The 21,371-nt window shown below is 36.6% G+C and overlaps 1 long non-coding RNA gene across 2 annotated transcripts in view; it reads left to right on the forward strand.

Moving 5' to 3' along the window:
* Positions 1-21,371, forward strand: part of LOC128778262 (uncharacterized) — a 636,253-nt gene that overhangs the window by 377,686 nt on the left and 237,196 nt on the right. For both annotated transcript variants that reach the window (XR_008423739.1, XR_008423740.1), the window contains exon 3: positions 11,539-11,604. This is a non-coding gene — a long non-coding RNA (uncharacterized LOC128778262). The remainder of the gene's footprint in view (positions 1-11,538; positions 11,605-21,371) is intronic.

A 21,371-nucleotide genomic window follows, 5' to 3' on the forward strand; every position in this document is an offset into this window, starting at 1 on the left:
ATCTTGGACAGGGAGTCCTTTAATAAAGGACAACAGGGAGGCCCCCTTCTTTCTAAATTGAGATCCTTATTCTTTTCTTGACTGAGTCTATTCTTATAATCACAGAAATTTAGTTTCTTTACACCCCCTATCCTCATATTTCCTGTATCTTACTATGTTTTGACCAAGTCAAGGCAGTGGGAATCATGATCTAGCAGAAGTGATCTTCCGCAGGTACAGACAATAATGGGGTACATTTTTCATAGAGAATTTAAAAACAAATAAGACCAACTGAAAGTCAATCTGCTTTTTAGTATTACTATGCACCAATAATTCTAAATAGTGCTGTTATTTGTTGTTGAATTGTATTCTCCCTCCCCCCCACCCCACTCAAAAAGGTATGTTGAAGCCCTAATCCTCCATGCCTCAGAATGTGACTTTAATTGGAAATAGGATTGTTTCAGCTGTAAGTAATTAAGTTAAGGTACTGTCATACTGGAATAGGGTGGGCCCTAATCCAATATGACTGAGGTCCTTTTAGGAGACACAAAACTGGGGGAAAATACCATGTGAAGATGTAGGCAGAGATTGTAGTAATGCATTGATAAGCCAAGGAACAACAACATGGAAGGTGTTTCTTCACTAAAAGCTGGGAAAGAAGCATGGAACTGATTCTTCCTCAGAATACTCAGAAGGAATCAATCCTGCCAACACCTTTATTTCAGATTTTAGCCTCCAAAGCTGAGAGAAAATAAATTTCTGTTGTTTTAATCCACCCAATTTGTGGTACTTTCATATGACAGCACTAGGAAACTAACACAAATACTAATGATAAAGTACTCCTCCTCTGTCTCTTAAAATCACTAGTTACTTGCATCACAAAACAAAATAGTAAATATTAGTAAATATTTACAAATTGTTCGGCCAAATACACTTTATTTACAGGTCTAATAAAGTTATTTACTGCAGTGCAATAGATTTTCCTTCTGATTGAGACTTCGCTTTGGATTTGGATAGAAAGGCCAAAGGTAGGAGGGGGAACTTGACAAGCAGGACACAGTGAGGAGACTAGTGGAAAGCCATGTCTGCCATGTGTTGGCAGTGCTTAAAAGAAGTAAGTGTGCTGACAGTATCTATTTATCGTGATAGAAATGCCAGGGTGAAAATGCCCTGGCATTTTTATTATGATGTCCTGCCATCAGTAACCACAGCCATTGTAAAAATACCTGTAGTTTGCCTTCAGAGCTAGTTTTTGGTCTACTTCATCCACTTCTGAACTTCCAATCCCAGCTTCCCACAAAATCCTGGATAAAATCGGGCTTGTGGTTTTTGTTTGTTTGCGTGTTTGTTTTGCCTTAATTGACCACCTTTATGTCTAAGAGTCTTTGAACAGTCAGCAGTCAGTCTGGAATACTATAGAAAGATGGCAAGTGTGACCCAAAATGTCACATCAGGTCTTCTGAGACCAGAGAGATTTCTTTCTTAAATAACTTACCAAAACTGCTATATTGCTGATTTGCAAAACTATCTAAACAGAACAACAACAGACAATAAATTAAAAACTTTGTGTGTGTGTGCGTGTGTGTGTGCGTTTGTGTGTATTTTAAGTCTTTTATCCCAGGGCCCTGTTTTGACCAGAGAAACGTGTACCCCTTACTTCTTCCCACATTCAAAATACCTCAGATGGATATTATGCATTCCCAACCTGTCAGCTTTGGCTGAATTACAGAGTGCTCAATTATTCTCTAATTGAATAGCTGCCCAATGCAGGCCACGTAATGACTTCCTGATTATCTGCCTTTAAATGATGAATGAAATGAATATGTAACATTCTGTTCAAATATAGCATACTTAGCATGCCAAATGAAAACTGATTTTGTGCTCCTCTCTCTGAAAAACGTATATTTTATTGTAATTCAGTTCAATGGCTGTTGGGCTGCTTGTTTTCTAGTCATCAAGATAAACATTGAATGAGCTATCTAGGAGAACATTAGTCTTCATTTTTGCTTTCCAACAGATGCTAAAGGTGTTAAACATTGTTTAGATTATTTGGGTTCCTCTCTTTACATCATCTCATTGGGAAAAAATGAGGAAGGTCATATTTTTACGAACAGTTCTTATTGGCAATGTTCCAATACACATTGGCAAAAAAACAAATCTGTTATGATGAATGTGTTGCAAAGACAACAACATTAAAATATGAATAAATTATTTATTGGCTAGAGTGCTTTTTTATACAGCAGCAATTTACAGTATTAGTACCAAAAAGGAGTACATGATTTGAAACCTGATTGATTGCCTGGTGTATAATAATAGTAGTTTGCATGACCACAATAGTTCCTTGTATTTTCTTTTTACATGATTTTACCTTCAATATACTAATGTTTTAGAAACCAACTCAAGAAACTCTATGAGCAAACTCATTGTATGTAATCTTAACTTTTAAGAGACAACTTTTCCCACTCACTAGAAACAGAAAGAAGAGGACACTCAGGCAAGTAAGGAGAGAACTATGGAGAGATGGGATGAAGGAAGGAATTTTGTTAACTCTTCTAATATATGGTTAATATTGCAGAGTTAAATTTGTTCTTAGGCAGCATTCCTAGGAATGGTTTTATATATCCTGGATTCGCTTTCAATAAAATGCCGTTCAAGATAAGAGAATGTTCTCTAACAGCCTCTTGAAATTTCCCCTTAATTTTATTTTCGTAAGTGGAATTTCTTAATTAGAACAGAAAAAAAAAAAACCTTTTCACACTGATATTTATTTCAAGATGTCAAGATAATTGATTTAGTACTCTCCTTGGAATATATTTCTTTGTCTTATCTCTCTTCTTCTTTTTCAGGTTCTTTTGTTCTTTCTCCTTTTCTATATGTTCTGTTTTATTTCTAGTTATGAAAAATGAACTGGCAGCTTCATGGATAAATCCAGCTCACAAATGCTTTTGGTTTGGTCCATTAGCATTTTTAAAAACTTTGAATTTATTTTCAGCTTTTAACACAGGCAGGTTTCATATAAACACATGGCTATCCAGTTTCTCATTAAAATTCATTTCTGGGAATACAGGCCTGTAGGAGTTGCCTCCTTAGATGAGCCATACACTGTCTGGTTAGCCAAAATCCAGCCCATTTTTCTTATTTACATGGTAAAACTGTCATCCATAGACTTTTTTTTTTATTCTTAACAAAAATTTTAATGTTTGTTTATTTTTGAGAGAGACAGAGACAGAGCGTGAGTGGGCAAGGGGCAGAGAGAGAGGGAGACACAGAATGCAAAGCAGGCTCCAGGCTCTGAGCTGTCAGCAAAGAAACCGATATGGGGCTCGAACTCACAAGTTGTGAGATCATGACCTGAGCTGAAGTCAAACACTCAACCAACTGAACCACCAAATGCCCCTATATTTTATTTTTTTTAATGTTTATTTATTTGTTTTGGGGGAAGGAGGGGTAGAGAGAATGAGAGAGAGAATCTCAAGTAGGCTCCAGGCTGTCAGCACAGAGTCTGATGTGGGGCTCAATCTTGTGAATCAGGAGATGATAAACTGAGCTGAAATCAAGAGTCAGACACTTAACTGACTGAGCCCCCCAGGCACCCCACACCCATAGGCTTTTTAAGTTTGCAACCTCTAGGACCTATTTCAAAATCCAGTCTTGGTCCAATTATATCCATCAAAGGGTATGCTCAGCCAGGGACACACAGGACCATTGACTAAGTTTCAGAAAGTGACGTCAGATATTCTGCTTAAAATTATTTCTACCTTAAGAGAAAGAAATTGTGCTTTTCTAAGATTTAATATACCCATTGTCATGGTGCCCATTTTCATTGCATGTATCAGATAATGATGTGTTTTACCTCATGGGGTTTTTGGAGAATGGCTTACTTTCCACATCATGGAACAATGGACAGTAGCACCAACTTTTTTGGGCACTTTGAACATGGTATGATCTTAGGGTTTTATTAAAAATAAGAATCATTAAAAATAAGCACCTGGGTGGCTTAGTCGGTTAAGCATCTGACTCTTGATTTTGTCTCAGGTCATGATTTCATGGGTTAAGAGTTTGAGCCCTGTGTTGGGCTCTATGCTGACAGTGCAGAGCCTGCTTGGGATTCTCTCTCTCTTCTCTCTCTCTCTCTCTGCCTCTCCCTGTTGGCACTCTTTCTATCTCAAAAAAAAAAAAAAAAAAAAGAAAAGAAAAAAGTAAGAATTGTTTGAAAAACTTTTAGGCAATGCACAGCTGGCATTAGAAGATGCCTGTAAAGAAATAGAGGTAATAAATAACATTAATAGTATGAATACAAGTGAACACGACAGAATGGCTGTACTCCTACCCCATTATAGTCTTTATCAGCCATGTTATGAGCTAAAACCATTATGATCTGATAAGGTCTGATAAGTTGTTGACTAAAAATGAATTTTTCAAAATAAAGGTGACATTTAACATTCAGTGTGAAAGTGACTGTTGTTGTGTTATGAAGAAAACATTTTGAAAATGGATGCTTAAAAGCCCTTGTATTCCATTTTGAAAACTACAGTGTGTCACCTATAAGAAAAATGTCTAAAATCAATCTTTTTGACACATATATGTGTACACGTAACAACCTTAGCTGCAGAATCATTCAGGCTGTCTTAAGGGTCTCCCAAATAGGAAGCTTCGGTGCATTTTTTAAGTCATTTATAAACTTTTAAAATGCATTCCTTGGGGCGCCTGGGTGGCTCAGTCAGTTGAGCCTCAGACTTGGGCTCAGGTCATGATTTCATGGTTCATGAGTTCGAGCCCCGCGTCGGGCTCTGTGCTGACAGCTCAGAGCCTGGAGCCTGCTTTGGATTCTGTGTTTCCCTCTCTCTCTGACCCTCCCCCATCCATGCTCTGTCTGTCTCTGTCTCAAAAATAAATAAACATTAAAAAAAAATTTTTTAAATAAAAAATAAAATGCATTCCTTCCTGAGAATTTGTAATGTGATAGCAAAACCTTTCTTTAAATGGCAGATTGGATTAAAAAGATTTTATTACTGAAAAAATGATCCATAGTTTTATTTCTGACATTTGGATCTCTCTCTCTCTCTCTCTCTCTCTCTATATATATATATAAATACAAATATGTGATATAAAAAATAAAAGTATATAATAACTGTGTAGTATATGTACTAATATACACACGTATGTCTGTATATACATACATATTTTTTAATTATCTTTCTCCTAGCTATGACAGTTATGGAACCTAAAATTAGAATTAAAAAATATAACCAGATAGTTAAAGTGGTGTATTATACTTTCAAAACATAATCTTCAAAGGTAACAAAAATATTCAATTGGATTCTCCCTTAAAAAAGGTATTGCTTTAGGGGCGCCTGGGTGGCGCAGTCGGTTAAGCTTCCGACTTCAGCCAGGTCACGATCTCGCGGTCCGTGAGTTCGAGCCCCGCGTCAGGCTCTGGGCTGATGGCTCGGAGCCTGGAGCCTGTTTCCGATTCTGTGTCTCCCTCTCTCTCTGCCCCTCCCCCGTTCATGCTCTGTCTCTCTCTGTCCCAAAAATAAATAAAAAACGTTGAAAAAAAAATTTAAAAAAAAAAAAGGTATTGCTTTATTATATTGGTTATAAAATGTCCATTTTAACGTCTCTGAAGTTAGAGGTGTACCTTGCATTTGATGGGCCTATGATAGTTAAATTGTCAGTATTTTCCCATTTTAGTGATACCTGAAATTATAGAACATCTTACATTTAATGGAATATAATGCTAATAATTATGCAATTGTATTGTATTTAATAGGGAAAAATAAATTATTGGGGGGGAATAAACTGTGTATAATGAATATATAAATATAATTTATGAAATACTTTGATTTCATCTTTTCCTAAAAATACACTTTATTTCATTTTATAGGTTTTATAATGTATAAATATATTGCATAGTATATATATAATTCAAAGATATTTACAGAATCATATAAAAATAGCTATTGATGGGAAATATAATCAGAAAAGTTAAGATCTACAACTCCAACCAGTGTACCACATTATTTAATACTTTTTATCTTTTGGAAATCTGGCCAAGTGAGAAGAAAAAAACAAAAAAGGAAAAAAACTGTAGTCAGAGAAAAGGAGGGACCTATGTTGCTTTTATGGGCTGAGTTTGCCTTTGTGGAAGACAACTTCACAGATAACACCAATGCTTTATTTCTTTTATTATTATTATTTTAGAGACAGCAAGTGTGAATGGGACAGGGAGGGGCAGAGGGAAAGAGAAAAAGACAATCTTAAGCAGCCTCCATGCTCAGCTTGGAGCCCCACAGTGGGGCTCAATTCCGGGATCTCAGGATCATTATCCAAGCCGAAATCAAGTCAGAGGCTCAACAGAGTCACCCAGGCGCCCCAGTGTTTTATTTCTTAAAACAGCTGTAGTCGTGTGGATTTTCATTTTATTATTGTTCAGCCATGTATATATTATACATACTTTAATGTGTAATATATTAGTTAAAATTAATTTATTAATACAATATTGTTTAACAGATATTGTAGTAAGCTTTTAACTCAAATATGGTATACCATTGAAGATATAGTTGTTGCCATATCGTTTTTCCATGGTTTGCTAATTGCTTAATAGTACTGAGCACTGTTCTTTGTACTAGCGTCATAGGGGTGGAAAATCCAGAATTCTCTTCTCTAAGAAGTTATATTCTAGTGTGAGACAAAAACAATGAGGATGCCAACAAGGTCTTTTCATAATCGATAAAGGGTAAGAAGATAGAATCAGGGTAATGTGTTAGAATATATTGGGTTTAGGCTTCGATACTAGTTAGGGTGATGGTAGAAAACCAAATGTTACAGGGATTTCCAAAATGAGATTGATTGGTTCTCCAAAATATTTCCCCTATTTGTCCACTCCTAGTCTTCTCCCAAACGAGATAATCTGTGTCTTTGTTTTTTTTTAAGTTTGTTTATTTATTTGGAAAGAGAGTGTGAGTGGGGGAGGGGCAGAGAGAGAGAATCCCAAGCAGGCTCTGCGGTGTCATTGGGGAGACTGATGTGGGGCTTAAAATCATAAGCTAAACCATGAGAGCATGGCGTGAGCCAAAACTAACAGCCGGATGCTCAACCGACTGAGCGACCCAGGACCCCCGATAATCTGTGTCTTTAAAGTCAAGATCAGCCTTTTCCCTAATATCCCTGCTACCCGTACGTCTGCACCTACCATTGGTCCTTCTTCACCCAGAGCCTTTGAGTCAGGAGACTTAGGGTTTCAGGAACTTTGTTCCCTAATTGTCTTCAGACTCACAACCATCTGCCTTCTTAGCTGTGATTGGTGAGGTTCAGATGTAACATGTTCTATCAAAACAAATACATATTCTCACTGCATAAAACAGAGAAGAATAAATTTCCTCAAAGAGCCAGGAGTTCCCTTTAAAGACACATCTTTGACCCATTAAGAATTTGCTGGGTTCTTTAGACTCTACCTTTTGGATTTTCTAATACAGTGACTTCGACATACTGGGAATAAGACTGGGATAAACCAGCATTTGCTCTGACATTTTGGCACTGATGTTATTTTTTTGAAATGATTGCTAATACAAAATAAAGATATATAACTTTCAATCAACTAATTTCCCTTGACATCCTGTTTACTGTTGTGACTCAGCACCCTGAATGGTGATGAGTTTTCTGTAGCATATTCCTAGAAGGAGAGGGCAAGTTAAAATTTTTCAGCCATAATGTTTTCTGTTTCAAACTATGTCTTTTTTGTTTGTTTGCTTGTTATCTTTCTTTATTTTCTTCCTTTCCTTTCCCTTCCCCTCACCTCCCCTCCCCACCCTTTCCCCTCTTCTCCTCCTTTCTCCTCTTTTCCCTTCCTTCCCCTTCCTTTCCCTTCCCTTCCCTTCCATTTCTTGGTGTTCCTGGCCTCTATGTATAGATAACAGATCTGTGGCTATAAACTTCTGTTTTGAGCAGACAAATCATCCTGTGTTATTTAGCAAAGCTAAAGAGTGAACAAAAAATGAAAGAAAATATTTCTAAGCAATATCTAGCTGTACACTTAAAGCTAAAACCTGAAGCTTCTATAATTCAAAAGTATTAACTATAAGCTGAAATATCTATGTTGTATAACCACTAACACAATTTAAGGGACTTTGTTTCTATTTGTCAGTTCACAAACTCCTAAGAAATTTGTTGGTTCTGACAAGACGGTTATCTAGCCCAGGTGCATCCTGGTGTACATCCTAACTCTTCAGTCTGTTTTCTAACTCTGTCCCTGGAATCTGGATTTTGCCACCAGTAGAAGTTAGTGCCCTGGTTCTATCAATATGACAGCTCCTATCCATGCTAAGCTTCTTAGCATTTCATTTGTATTGTTAGGAAAATCCATGGCCTCTAATGTTGCCCCTCCTCACCCTTTGTATCTAACACTCCAGTGATGTTCCACTTTTATAAGTATTAATAAGTTGGCTGGGACTTCCAAAGCTCTGAATCTGGTCCTTGCTTTTTGGATGAGATTTGTGATAATGCTGGTTGACTCCTCTTTTACTTCCTCTTAAAAACATTAACGGAAAGGTAACTTGTAAAAGATAAACTAATTAGGTTAAGATGATGCAAATTTAAAAAATTAAAAAAGCTTCTACTTACATTAAAACAGCATTTAGTTACCAGCTTTTTAATATACCATAATAATATCTACCTTGCTTAAGCTTCCATAACTCCATGCCCTACTAAGAGCTTTATATGTAACAATGTATGATGTTATTATTATGCTGTGTGTGTGTGTGTGTGTGTGTGTGTGTGTGTGTAATTTAATGCCTTATGTTATCATCCAAATATCTTTTTGGTAAAATAGAAACAATACCAATCTCCCAGGACTGTTGTCATAACACCTAGGTAACATTTGTTCAAAGTGCTTGGCACACGGGTAGTCCTTCAATAGGGCCACCATCGCTGTGATTTTGATGTATTGCTATTTCTGTCATTCTTAGTTGATAGATAAGGGACCTATTTCACAGGAATTAACTTGTTTCAAAGAGTTCACCTAATATGACAAGGCTCAGATTTGAATCAAGGACTGAAAGCCTACTTTAACCATTTTATTTCCACCTTCCACCAAGGCATTTTGATTGTTTTGTTTTGTGTTGTGTTGTTTTATTTTGTTTTACTGAATCCTGCGCCTACTTGATTAAAGTCTTTGCTTTACACATGCTTTGTTTCTTTCTGTTTTTTATTCCTCCATTCCACTGTTGTTTTTTGTTTTCTTAGCACCAGTGACTTTGTTTCTGTGCAGTGTCCCTCCTGGGGGACAGATGAAGTTAAGAAATAAGCTGTAAAGCATTCCCTTTTCACACTTGCCTCATGTCTTACCTCTTCTGCTTGCTTTAGATCTTTGCATTGATTTTCCCTATTATATATGTCAAAATACATGTTTTGTTACATTGCAACTGTGGAGAATATTCTCTTACAGTTCTGTTAAACATGTAAAAAATATTTTATTGTTGTTTCTTTCATGTTTATCAATAAAACTTTAAAATTAAGTAACATTATCACAAGTGCCAGAGGACTCAGGGCCAGGACCATGGTGAAGCAAATGTGGTGCCTGGGGTGCAAAATTTAAGGAGGCCCTTTATCTTAGTTTCGCACAGGTGTAGACTCAACACCTCTAAGTGATATCTATTTAAAACTGGCATCATTGGAGCTTCACCTCCTTTACCTAAGCCAGAGCTCTAGGAGTATCTAGATATTCTTAGAATCACCCATTTCCTTAAACTATTCCTGCATTGAGAAAGAAGACACTTTGTTATTTTGGCTTTTTCATAATAATGGGTTTAACTTCTAGCTCTCTTGGAATTTGCTGTGGCATGAGAACAAGTTTAAAACCAGACAGCGTTCTACGAAAGGCCAGGTGTTCAAAGTATAATAAACAGCTCCCTAAAGATGAGAAAATGAATATTTAACTAGATGACTACATTTGATTTCCTTCATTCATTTTTTATAATTTCACTGAAAACCTTCTTGATGGAAATCACATTGACAGGATTTTAATATCTTCTGGTAAATGAGACCTGTCATTCTAATAGGTATATTTCTTTACAGTACTATCTGGTAAACTTTGGTGGCCAGTAATTTGCTGGATAGTCAAGACATAGGGAATTTTATGCAGATTGTACATCATGAGTATAACATTTGTCCTGAGAGGTTGATAGTTATGATGTAACTAGTAACATCAATTAGGTCCTGTTTAGAAAGAGACTGATCTTTTTTTTAACATAGGAAGAAAAAAAATAACCATCTATGGAAGACTTAAATACTTAATTATTTGTATTTTCTTTTCAAAGGCAAAGAGAACTATCCTGTCCATCAAAACAGAGTTTAATGCAGAGGTTTTAGTTTCCTTCTTAAAAACTAGGCTCAAGAAACATGTACTAAAAGTTAGCAGTTAATATAGTTACCTTGTAAATAGAGGCCAAAACGTCTGCCTCTACATTTCCACTGTGTTTATCTTATGATTGTAGTTCCAGAAATTCTAATGTAGTGAGAAACAGGTTAGAGCTTCAATATCAGATTTTGCTAAGTAAGTATTTTCCAATTATCACAAATGACAGTTTTCATCTGATTGCCTATCAGAACTCAGAGAAAAGTCCCAAAGCAATGCAAAAGGCTGATCAAATCATCAGGTTTCTCTACACTTGTACGTATTCCTAAATATTGCCTTGTCACCTTCATTCTCATGCTTACGCTTGGAGGAGGCCCAAATGCAATTTTATTGCGGTTACTGTTTTTAACTTGTGCTACCAGCATTAAAGGAGATTTGCATGTGTGTTATTGTTGTTTGTTGTAAATTCTCTAAGATTCTCATGGAAGAATGAACCTAATATAAAGACACACTCATGGGATAGCTATACAATATAAGATGTCCTGTTTTGTAACTTTCATAATGCTTTCCCATGTCGTTTCCCTGAGCTGAATTAAGTCCAAACCTAAGACAAATAATGACCTTCTAATAAACTCTATAAATAAATGTAATATATACAATAACCCAACAGAAAGACAAATAGTTCATGTGACCTTTGGGAAGAAAGCAAAAATATTAAAAGCTAGAGTTCTTTTTTTTTCCTATAAGTTTTGCCTTTATTTTAAAACATTTATTTGAATTTTTTGTTTGTTTTTTACTTTCCATATCATGTTTGTTAATGGTTATAGTGACAGGCATTGCATTTCAGAATCTACTCAAATCCTCGTGGAAGCAGCAACTGAGACTGAAGAAAAACTGGTTCTATCAGGTTAATCTAGGATTTCCAAATGGAGTTTAGATCAAAAAAGAAACCCAAGATTTCCCAGTGAATGGGGATCTTGGTTTTATTCACATAAAGCTCTTCCATCACCCACTCCAGCATGATGCTTCTGAAATGCAGAAACCTGTCACTTGTGAGATAAACCCACTAATCCACCTCTGTCCTTGGCATTCTCTGTGTTCAGTGGGCAGATCTTTTTGGTGTGGATATTCCCTATCACTTATTCTCAGCGCTACCTTTGTGTCATAAGCTGATAGCTTTAACCGATGCTTTTCTTGTCTTCCAGATTCAACGAAGACATCCAGACGGCTCTGTGTGGTGTTTTGAGAGCAGCCCCTGTTGAAGCTCTTCTGTAGGTAATCCCTAGGAATGACAACACATGTGTCACATACCAAAAGAGTTGCTACTCTGTTCACCCCATCAAAGCATCTGTGAATTCTGGTTCCTAAGTGAATATGCAAATCAACAGTAGCTTCATTTGATATTTTTCTTGCTCTTAGTCAGATTCTAACCTTTCCTGTTGTTCATGTACATGCAAAAGAAAAATGCACGCGTTTATCAAAAAACAAAACAAAACAGAAAAAAACAGAAACAAAAACAAAAATCCCTGCGCCTCTGTCCTTTGAGGCTGGGTTAGTTGTCTAGGGCCCTCATTACACTCTCATTTACCACATAACATAATTCCCCTACTTGTGGGTTTCATCTCTAGGACAAAAGCTTTTTGGTGGTAAAGACGATAACCATTTTTAACCCCAAGACCTGGAGTGTAGGTGCTTCAAGAAAGTTATTTAAATGATTGAATGAGGTCATGATAACAGAAAACTTTTAAAAAATTGTACCTATATCCATACATAGACGTAGGTAAAAAAAAATCTATCCTCTACAACTCCATCATGTTTCAGTTTTGTGTATTCATATTTTTCACTAGTGTGGTCTCACTTTTCAATCTAAGTAACTGTCCTGACTTGGCTATTCTATTAAATGAACACATGGAATTGTGCTATTTTCCTTGGTTGGGCGTGTTACACCTTCACACTGGAGAAAAAAAAATGTCCATGCTAGAGGAAGATTTGATGTGTTCTAATGAGGCTCACTGTCTCCAAGCTGGTGGTTCTCACCCTAAGAGCTCTTCTTGTCACCCGGTGTGACTCCGTCTAAGTGTTAGCCAGTTGGTGAATGAGATTTTGGAAAAGTTCCAAGCTGCAGTTAATTATGTGCTTTTTTCAAAACTTGACTTTACTGTCTTCATGGGTGCCTTCTCTCTATTTAGTAAGTGGCTTGTTTTGCTTTTTTGCACATCTAATCTTACTTACAGTTTTCTTCCAAAAATAGAAACACAATATAGTACTGAGGCAAAATGCACATTGCATTAATTTATGCAAAGGTTTAAAAAGGCAGTGAGATAACATATGTAACAGTGCTCTAAAAACAACAAAGACTCCTACAACTAAATGGAATTTATCATTTTTATTATCATGCATTTACTTTTGAAAAAACACATGGGTATGTCTGACTTTTGAACTTGTGACATGAGACATTTCGGTATTTTTTTGTGGAGTTTTGATGGGCTTTTCTGTTGTTGTTTTTTTTTCTTTTAATACAAGATGGGTTGTATGTTTGTATGCTTTCTAGAGATTTGCAGTTTTTTGAGTGTTTTTTTTTTTTTTTTTTGCTTTTCAGTTTATTCCTTTCACTTTGGTTTTGCTTGTTCATGCCTATAGAGAATAAACTTTATGATAAAGCTGATACATCAACTCTAAAAACGAAAAGTCTGTGGGATTTGGCGGGGGGGGGGGGGGTTGGAAAAAGAACAAGCTGAGGAAAATTAAATAGTTCCCAAAGAGCATTTTACTTTCTGAGGTATAATCCCAAAGAAAATTGCTATAATGTAAAAGACTCGGAATAAGAACTCTTAATATTAGGTTCATGTAAACTATGGTCAAAGGAGCTAAGAAATTGATGACCCACAGACAAAATCGGTTGCTGTGTTTAAGACATTTCATGGGTGTATTCTGAAGTAGAGTCTTCAGTTGGTTAGGTACTTGGGCTGTCTGGGTATTATTGATCTATTGAAGACAAAGAGGAAAATGTTCTGATCGGTATGCTAAGAAGAGTTTGCTTCCTAGGGAAGGCAGGCAGTTTCATGCTTCCTAACTTTTCATTGCAATTGTTAAGCCCACCTAGGAAGACAGAGGTTTGAATTATTAAAGAAACTGAGTTTTCTAGCCTTGAAGCAGAATTTTTAATATTCTGCAAATTTTATAACATTTTGTTTGGAAATATACATTTCCCCTCATGTTTAGAGACAGACAGAAAGAAAATTCACTCAGGAGTGAGAAAAGTTAACCATGACATTAAAATTCAGTTGATTGTATTTAGGTGTATCTTGGGTTTTAGACACTTAAGGATTGGTGATTTAGAATTTGAACAGTTGGCCTGCTGTTATTATGTTTATCTCAGAATAATCTGTGGGGAAAGTTAATGTTTTTGTTAATATTTTAAAATCTTTTTTTATCTACATAAGCTGGTCTAATAATAATTAAATTTTCAACTCATACATGAAGCTTTTTCCTTAAAACATTGTATTTTTTTGTATTATGACATGAATTAAATCTTTTTTAAACATAAGATAAAAGCACAGCAGGCAGCATAGATGAATAAATGTTTTACTTTCTTCTAAGTTAAGGGGGAGGGTTGTAGAATAATACCGGCTTGAGATGAATTGTCTTTACAATTTCTCTAAATGTAAAATCCTGGAAACCTCTTTAACATCTTCAAATTATAGTTTCCCAGTCTGTAAAATGGGAATTATAAAAGAATCCATCTATGAGCTTGTTACCAAGATTAAATTGGAAAACATGGAACAGTGTCTGAAATATAATAAATGTCCTAAGTATGCTGGATATTCATTTTATTCCAGTAGCTCTATGGATACAGTGAAATAAGGTAGAAATTTGTTTGACTCAAATGCTATGGTCCCTTCACAGTTAGTAAAATATCACCAAAGTAAAATCTTTTTTGTCATGGCAAATGTGTAAATATATTTTGATCCCATTTTTCTTTGGGTTGGAAATCAGGCGTGTCAGTACATAACTTCCAAGAGAGGGAGAGGTGTGACAAGGTCTTCGTCCTGCTTTGACCGAAGTGCTCATTAGTGCCTGCTAATGAGAAAAGTTTAGGTCAGAAGCCAAAGAGAGTACACACTCATGGTGAGAAATGGGAGAGGTCAAGAGGCCAAGGTCAAAAATCAGGGATCCAGGTTACATCCTGAGAGTGGATAACCCAGTGTAGAGAATCAGGTGGACACAAGCAGAAGATGTACTCACTTGGAGAAGAGAAATGAGCACAAATTTTCATATCTGGATTGAATTAGAGCAGTTCATTCCTTGACATCAATCAGAATAGCATTAGAAGATTTTCCTCTGGAGTTGAGGCAAAAAAATTAATCTAAAGCATAATATTTTTTTGATACCAGATAATAGAAGAATATTGCTTTCAAAACAGTATGCCTATATAAAATGAAAATATTTGCCTGATGGAATGGGAATTAGGGATAGGATTGTTACAAGATATAGATCAAATCAGAGGATCCTGTTTAAAAATAGGTATTCTTTGGTCTACCCATGATGCTTGTAAGCCATATACAAACAAATGCCTCAGTTCATGTTTGGGTTTGATTCATTCATTTGTTTGTTTGTTAGAAAACATGATGGTGCCATAATCTTTATCTGGCAAATATTTCTCTTTTACCTCAGTATGTGGACATGTTTGTTCTGCTTTATTTCATTTTCCCCTTGCAGCCAAGACAAAGAGACACTTTCTCTATTTACAGAGCCATGTGATCATTGGTATTGTGTGCATTTTCATGCTATTATACTTGTCGCTTTGCAATGCAGTCTGTTTCCACCAAACATTCAGAAAGGTCTTTGTAAAACATGCACCCAAAGATGTCATTCCTGTGCTTTAGATCCTTTATGCACTTCCTATGGAGTAGGAAGACGTTGTAAACTCTTTATCTAGACCTAAACGGCCCTGTATACTTTTTCATGCTTAACTCTCAGGCCCCATGATGTACTTCTCTCTTGCTTGCTCACCCCTCTCCAATCAACAGGAGCCTCGCATTCTTCCTGGAGCATCCAAGCCCTTCCTTAGCCTGAGATCTCTGTGTTTGGCTACTCTTAACTATGCTTTCCAAAGTGTACTTGTTCTTATCTTTTCTTCATGTTTCAGCTCAGATATTGCCCAATTTTAGAGAGGGCTTTTTTTTTTTTAACCAACTTGTGTTATTCTGTCATTGCTCCATTGTTGTCTTTGCAACGTTTATCACAATCTATTATTTTTATTTACTGATTAAATTACATTATTATGGTTTCCTTTGACCCCCATAGCATGTATACTTCATAAGATTAAAGGCTTTTTTTCTGTTGTGATTGTGACTCTGTCTCCCAGAACCAGAAAGAAATGCTTAGCAGTTGGTAGGGGCTCAATGATTTTTTTTTTTAAAGAAATAAACGAGTACATTATAGACTTATTATGTTGTCACTACCATAGTTGATAATCTTTCTTCGTGCTTTGAGTTATACAGTGTTTATTGAGGACTTACCACTTGAAAGGAACTTAAAACTTGGGGACAAACAGATTAATAAAGGCTTGTTTCCTTCCCTCTATGATAGGGCTAACACATATGTTGTTCCTCCTTGCCTTGGTGAATTCCTGGAGTGCTATGTGTAGACACATTTGAAAGCTGTGTCTCAACTCATGAAAGGATGACAGCAACACAGAAGAAGGAAGAAGAAATACTCATATCATACATTTGCCATTTTTGCTTAACTAACAGAACAGGCACATTTTCAAAATACTGTTCTTGTGGGGAAAAATGGCTTTCTGTAAGTCTCTCTTAGGTGCTATCCCACGTGTTAGCCATAGGACTTTTTTACATAGACAAATCACTCTGCTTCCCCACCTCCACCCCTCTCCCCTTCTGCTCTCTCCTGGTGGCTCCTTTAACTGGTGGTCCATCCTTCATGTTTCAGCCACTGGCTGTTCTTCAAAGCTTCATCCTCTGATTATCTCTCTATCCTCCCCAGACCGGACTAATTCTTCTGCCCTGCACTTCTGGTAGCTCTCTAGAATTCACTTTTTAGCACTTAGCACTATTGTCATTGTAATGGATTAATGTCATTAGTGGATTAATGTCTGTCTCTCCAGCTGGACTGTGAACTCCATGAGGACAAGTCTGTCTTTGTTTTGCTTGCTATTCTCAATACCAATTACATGGGATTACACTGTGGTTTTCTTAGAAGTTCCCTGTTGATATAATATGCTAATTCCAAAGCACTAAATCTAATAAGACATATTTTTTTTTTAACATTTCCTTTAATGATTTTGTTACATTCTCACTGCTGTGGCTTTGTGCTTGTCTCTCAAGATGATGATTTTATCAAGTAAGCAATTTTAAAATGCACAACAGTTGAGGCGACTGGGTAGCTCAGTCAGTTAAGTGTCTGACTGCAGCACAAGTCATGATCTTGTGGTTTGTGGGTTCGGGCCCCACATCGAGCTCTGTGCTGACAGCTCAGAGTCTGGAGACTGCTTCGGATTCTGTGTCTCACTCTCTCTCTGTCCCTCCTCCGCTCACACTCTGTCTCTCTCAAAAATCAATAGACATTAAAGTTTTTTTTTAGAGCACAACAGTAAATAATTATGAAACTGGGAAAACTACAACAATAAATAGATATTTTATCACATGGCAACAAGTAGAAACTTTCTGGGCCTAACCAACATCATCTCTTTCTAGACTTTTTTTTTTTTTTTTTTTAATGTTTATTTTTGAGAGAGACAGAGACGGAATGCGAGTGGGTTAGGGGCAGAGAGAGAGGGAGACACAGAATGCAAAGCAGGCTCCAGGCTCTGAGCTGTCAGCACAGAGCCCGACACAGGGCTCGAACTCACGAGCCATGAATTCATGACCTGAGCCGAAGTCGGACGCTCAACCGACTGAGCCACCCAGGCTCCCCATCATCACCTCTTTCATTTAGCATCATCCAACTACTTTCGCCTGCATTATTCACTTCCTGTTCCAGGTGTCTTTCACATCTTATGTTATGGAGATTGGCAATTAAAATTTTCCCTATCCACTTAGCAAATCCAGTGTGAACAGCCATTTTCTTTCTCAGGCTGCCTGCGTCTTTTCTCTCCCAACTGTTGTAAGCATAAAACATCTTTTTGTATTGGCGGAATGATTTGCTTCACTTATCAGCTGATTTTGCTCACTTTAAAAAAAAAAAGTCTCCAAAAGCTCCTCCCTACTTTTTAAAAAGCACTGAAGACGTGAAATGAGGAAAATACTTACACTTTCAGAGCCAGCTACTTACATTTATAACCTTGAGGTTGTCTTTGATCCTAAATCAGCTTTTAATTACCATTGTAGATACATTGGTGAAAAAACGATTCTATTATTTCCTGAACACAGCAAGGATATGTCCAATACTATCTCATGAGTACAGTTATTTTAAGGCTTTTATTACTAATTATAGTTGGTTTATTATAATTCATTGTTCACTGGCCTTCTAGGCTATTTACTTAAGGTTCTATTCAGCATTACAGCTGCTGCTGCAGCTGCTACTCCTCTGAGATTCTCTGACTTCATGAGAGTAACAGGACTCCTATTTGGAAGAGGGTGTAATTGGGCTCAAGGGAGATACTTAACTTGGTGTCCCCTGGAATGTGCTACAAAGAAAGTGCATTTATTCCCAACTTCAAGAAGAGGTTAAGAATCTGGAGAATAGTAGATGAGCCCTTTAACCATTACAACTGACATAAGCAACAATGGAACTGTTCATGTCTCTATCTCCTTATTCAGCTTTCTATAGCCATTTTTTTCTCCTTTGTATTAGATTCCCACTTTGTAAATTTTCTTGATTGCTCAATCCCCAATCCAGCCTTATTTTGTCTTTTGTAAACGATTGTTTGTTTGTTTGTTTTTTAGGCTCTTATGCAATTTATTTATTTCACAAACATTACTGAACACCTACTTTGCACCTTGAACAAATTTAGCAACCGATGCAGACATTCTATAGCAAGCAGATACAAAGACAGCGATTCCACCTCTTCCTGTTAACTGGAAGAATCCCCACTCTGGCTATTAGGTACTTTGATAAGTTGGCTGCATGAAAGTTTGCAACAACATTCTGATGCCAGGATTGCCTTATTTTCTAATTGAATCAAGTAACAGAAACTTTCAGTAAGTTTGAAATGGAGAGAAAGGCAAGAGAGAATGTAAGGTGTCATGGACTAAATATATTTCTCTAAATGTATCAGCTAGGAGTTTGACCAGATTCTCTCTTTTTTACCCTGTTTAGGCAAGGGCAGACATTTAGCCACCCATATATTTTAAACTTTTTTCATTAGTGAAAAATATATTTTTATACAGTTAATTCCAGTTAACAAATCCTTTAGTGAAGATTTAGACTGGAATATTTAAAATATGTGTCTTAGCCACCTGTAGATCTCTGACTGAAATTTTCAAATGCTATCTAGCCTCCATTGGACTATGCATTTCTGATTAGAGGAGATCAAATGTACACTAATGTTTCCAAGAGAGTTAATTCAGTGCAGAGGCCATTATATCCCACTGTCTCTACTGAAGTATTTTAAAATAAATTACAGATAACATAAAAGAAAGATTGTCATCTTGCTCCCTGCATGAATACTTGCTGAGTTACAGAATCAGCAGTCTTGCCACAGGGCTGCAACGGGAGCAGCGCCAAGAGGAGAGAGCAAGATCTGGGAGAGCACACCACGTGTGAAAACCATGTACTAGTAAGGGCTACCAACAGCAGTCACAGGAGAACAAACCAGAATAGGATATGAAACATCTCCCTACCTGATTCAACTGGCTTAGTCCACTAAAATCCACCCTGATATCTCTTTCCTCCCTTCTTAACTTTAACCCTGTGCAGCTAGAAATAGAAGAGGATAGGAGGAGAGCCAAAGCAAAAATACACAACCCACAACAAACACAATTTGCCTTCTTCTTCCAACCTGACCCTGCTTCAGGACGCTAAGTTTGAGGTTTGCTTGGTGACAGAGAGAAGGAGATCAGGGTTCAACTGGATGAGACCACAGATATAAACTGGTCTGAAATAAGCCTGTGAACTTTAAGGTGTTTATTCTGTTGTACTGAAATATGCATAAAATATACGTAACAAGAAATTTACCACTTTAACCATTTTACAGTGTATAGTTCAATGGTTGTGAATAGATTTCCATTGTTGTGTAGTCACCACCACCAGCCATCTCCAGAACTTTCTCATCTTTCCAAACAAACTGTGTGCTCATTAAATACTAACTACTCATTACCCTCATCTATTTTCTGTCACTATGAATTTGACTAAGTACCTCATGTAAGTGCAATCAAACAGTATTTGTCCCTTTATGTCTGGCTTATTTCACTTAGCGCTACGTCTCCGAGGTCAATACATGTTGTAGCATGGGTCAGAATTTCCTTTCTTTTGTATAATATTCCATGTTTCTGTGTGTGTGTGTGTGTACCACATTGTGTTTATCCAGTCATCTGTTTATGGATACTTGAATTGTTTCCACATTTTGGCTATTGTGTTTAATGCTGCTGTAAACATGGATGTATAAATATCTGATTGGGTCCCTGATTTCAGTTCTTTTCAGTCCATACTTCAAAGTGGAATTGCTGGATTATAAAGTAATTTTATTTAAATTTTTTTTAAGAATTGCTTTGAAGAATTTCAAAGCATCTGTTTTCCACAGAGGCTGCTCTATTTTACATTCCCAACACCAAAGTACGGGATGAGTTCCAACTTCTTCACGTTCTTGTCAACACTTACTATATTCTGCGTGTACGTGCATGTGTGTGTGTCTGTGTGTGTGTGTGTGTGTGTGTGTATGCTGTTTTTGTTTGTTTTTGTTTCTGTTTTGACAGTAGCCATCCCAGTGGGTCTAAATTGATATCTCATTGTGGTTTTGACTTACATTTTCCTACTGATCAATGACGTTGACCATCTTTTTGTGTGTTCATTAGCTATTTCTGTATCTTCTTTAGGGAAGTGGCCATTTAAGTACTTTGCCCCCTTTTTTTTTTTTTTTAATTTGATTTTTTTGTTGTTGAGTTCCAAGACTTCTTCACGTAGTCTGGGTTTTAATCCCTTTATGGATATATGATTTGCAACATTTTCTACCATTCTGTGGATTGTCTTTTCATTTTGCTGATAGTGTCCTTTTCTACACAAAAGTCTTTAATTTTGATGAAATCCAAATTGCCTAAATTTTGTTGTTGTTGTTGCTTATGCTGTTGGTATCATACCCATGAAACCATTTCCAAATCTAGTGTCATGAAATTTTCCCCTTAGGTTTCTAAGATATTAGTAGTTTGCTTTTATATTTAGGCCTTTCATCCATTTTTAGTTAATATTTGTATATGGTATAAGATAAAGATCCAACTTTATATCTTTGCTTATGTATATGCAGCTTCCCAACATTGTTTGTTGAAAGGCTATCTTTTCCCTATTGAATGGTCTTGGCACCCTTGTTGAAAATCAGGTAACCATAAATGTGAGGATTTATTTCTGAACTCTCAATTCTATTCCACTGGTCTACATATCAGTCTTTATGCCAGTACCACACTATTTTGTTATTTACTGTTTAGTATACAACTAAAAAGAACAGTTATGTAATTTACCCAAGATGCCTGAAATGCAATGGGATAATGGGAAGAGGGCATTGGCAGTATGGTAAAAGGCAGTGATCTGAAAAAATAAAAAGTTATTTTAAAAACTAAAAATTAATACCCCAACAGGTTGAAACTATTTGTATTGGTTGGCTTTTCTACTTTGAAACTACAAATCAAACAAGCATAAACCTTAAGGTTAGGTTGGATGATCATTGACTGTTCTAAGCTACACTGACTCAGGTGTGGTGACTCGACTCCATGTATCTCTCTCATCCTTCTCTTAAGACCAGAAGCCTAAGCGTGATCTTCTCATGGGTTTGCCAGAACCATAAAAGGGCAAATAGAACAAAGGAGCCTCTTAAGGCATTAGGCTTAGAACCATCACACTGCCATTTCTGCCTCGTTCTGTTGGCCAC

The sequence above is a fragment of the Panthera pardus genome, unplaced genomic scaffold (genome assembly GCF_024362965.1).
Source record: "Panthera pardus isolate Hobbes unplaced genomic scaffold, ASM2436296v1 HiC_scaffold_2, whole genome shotgun sequence".
NCBI classification, from domain to species: Eukaryota; Metazoa; Chordata; class Mammalia; order Carnivora; family Felidae; genus Panthera; species Panthera pardus.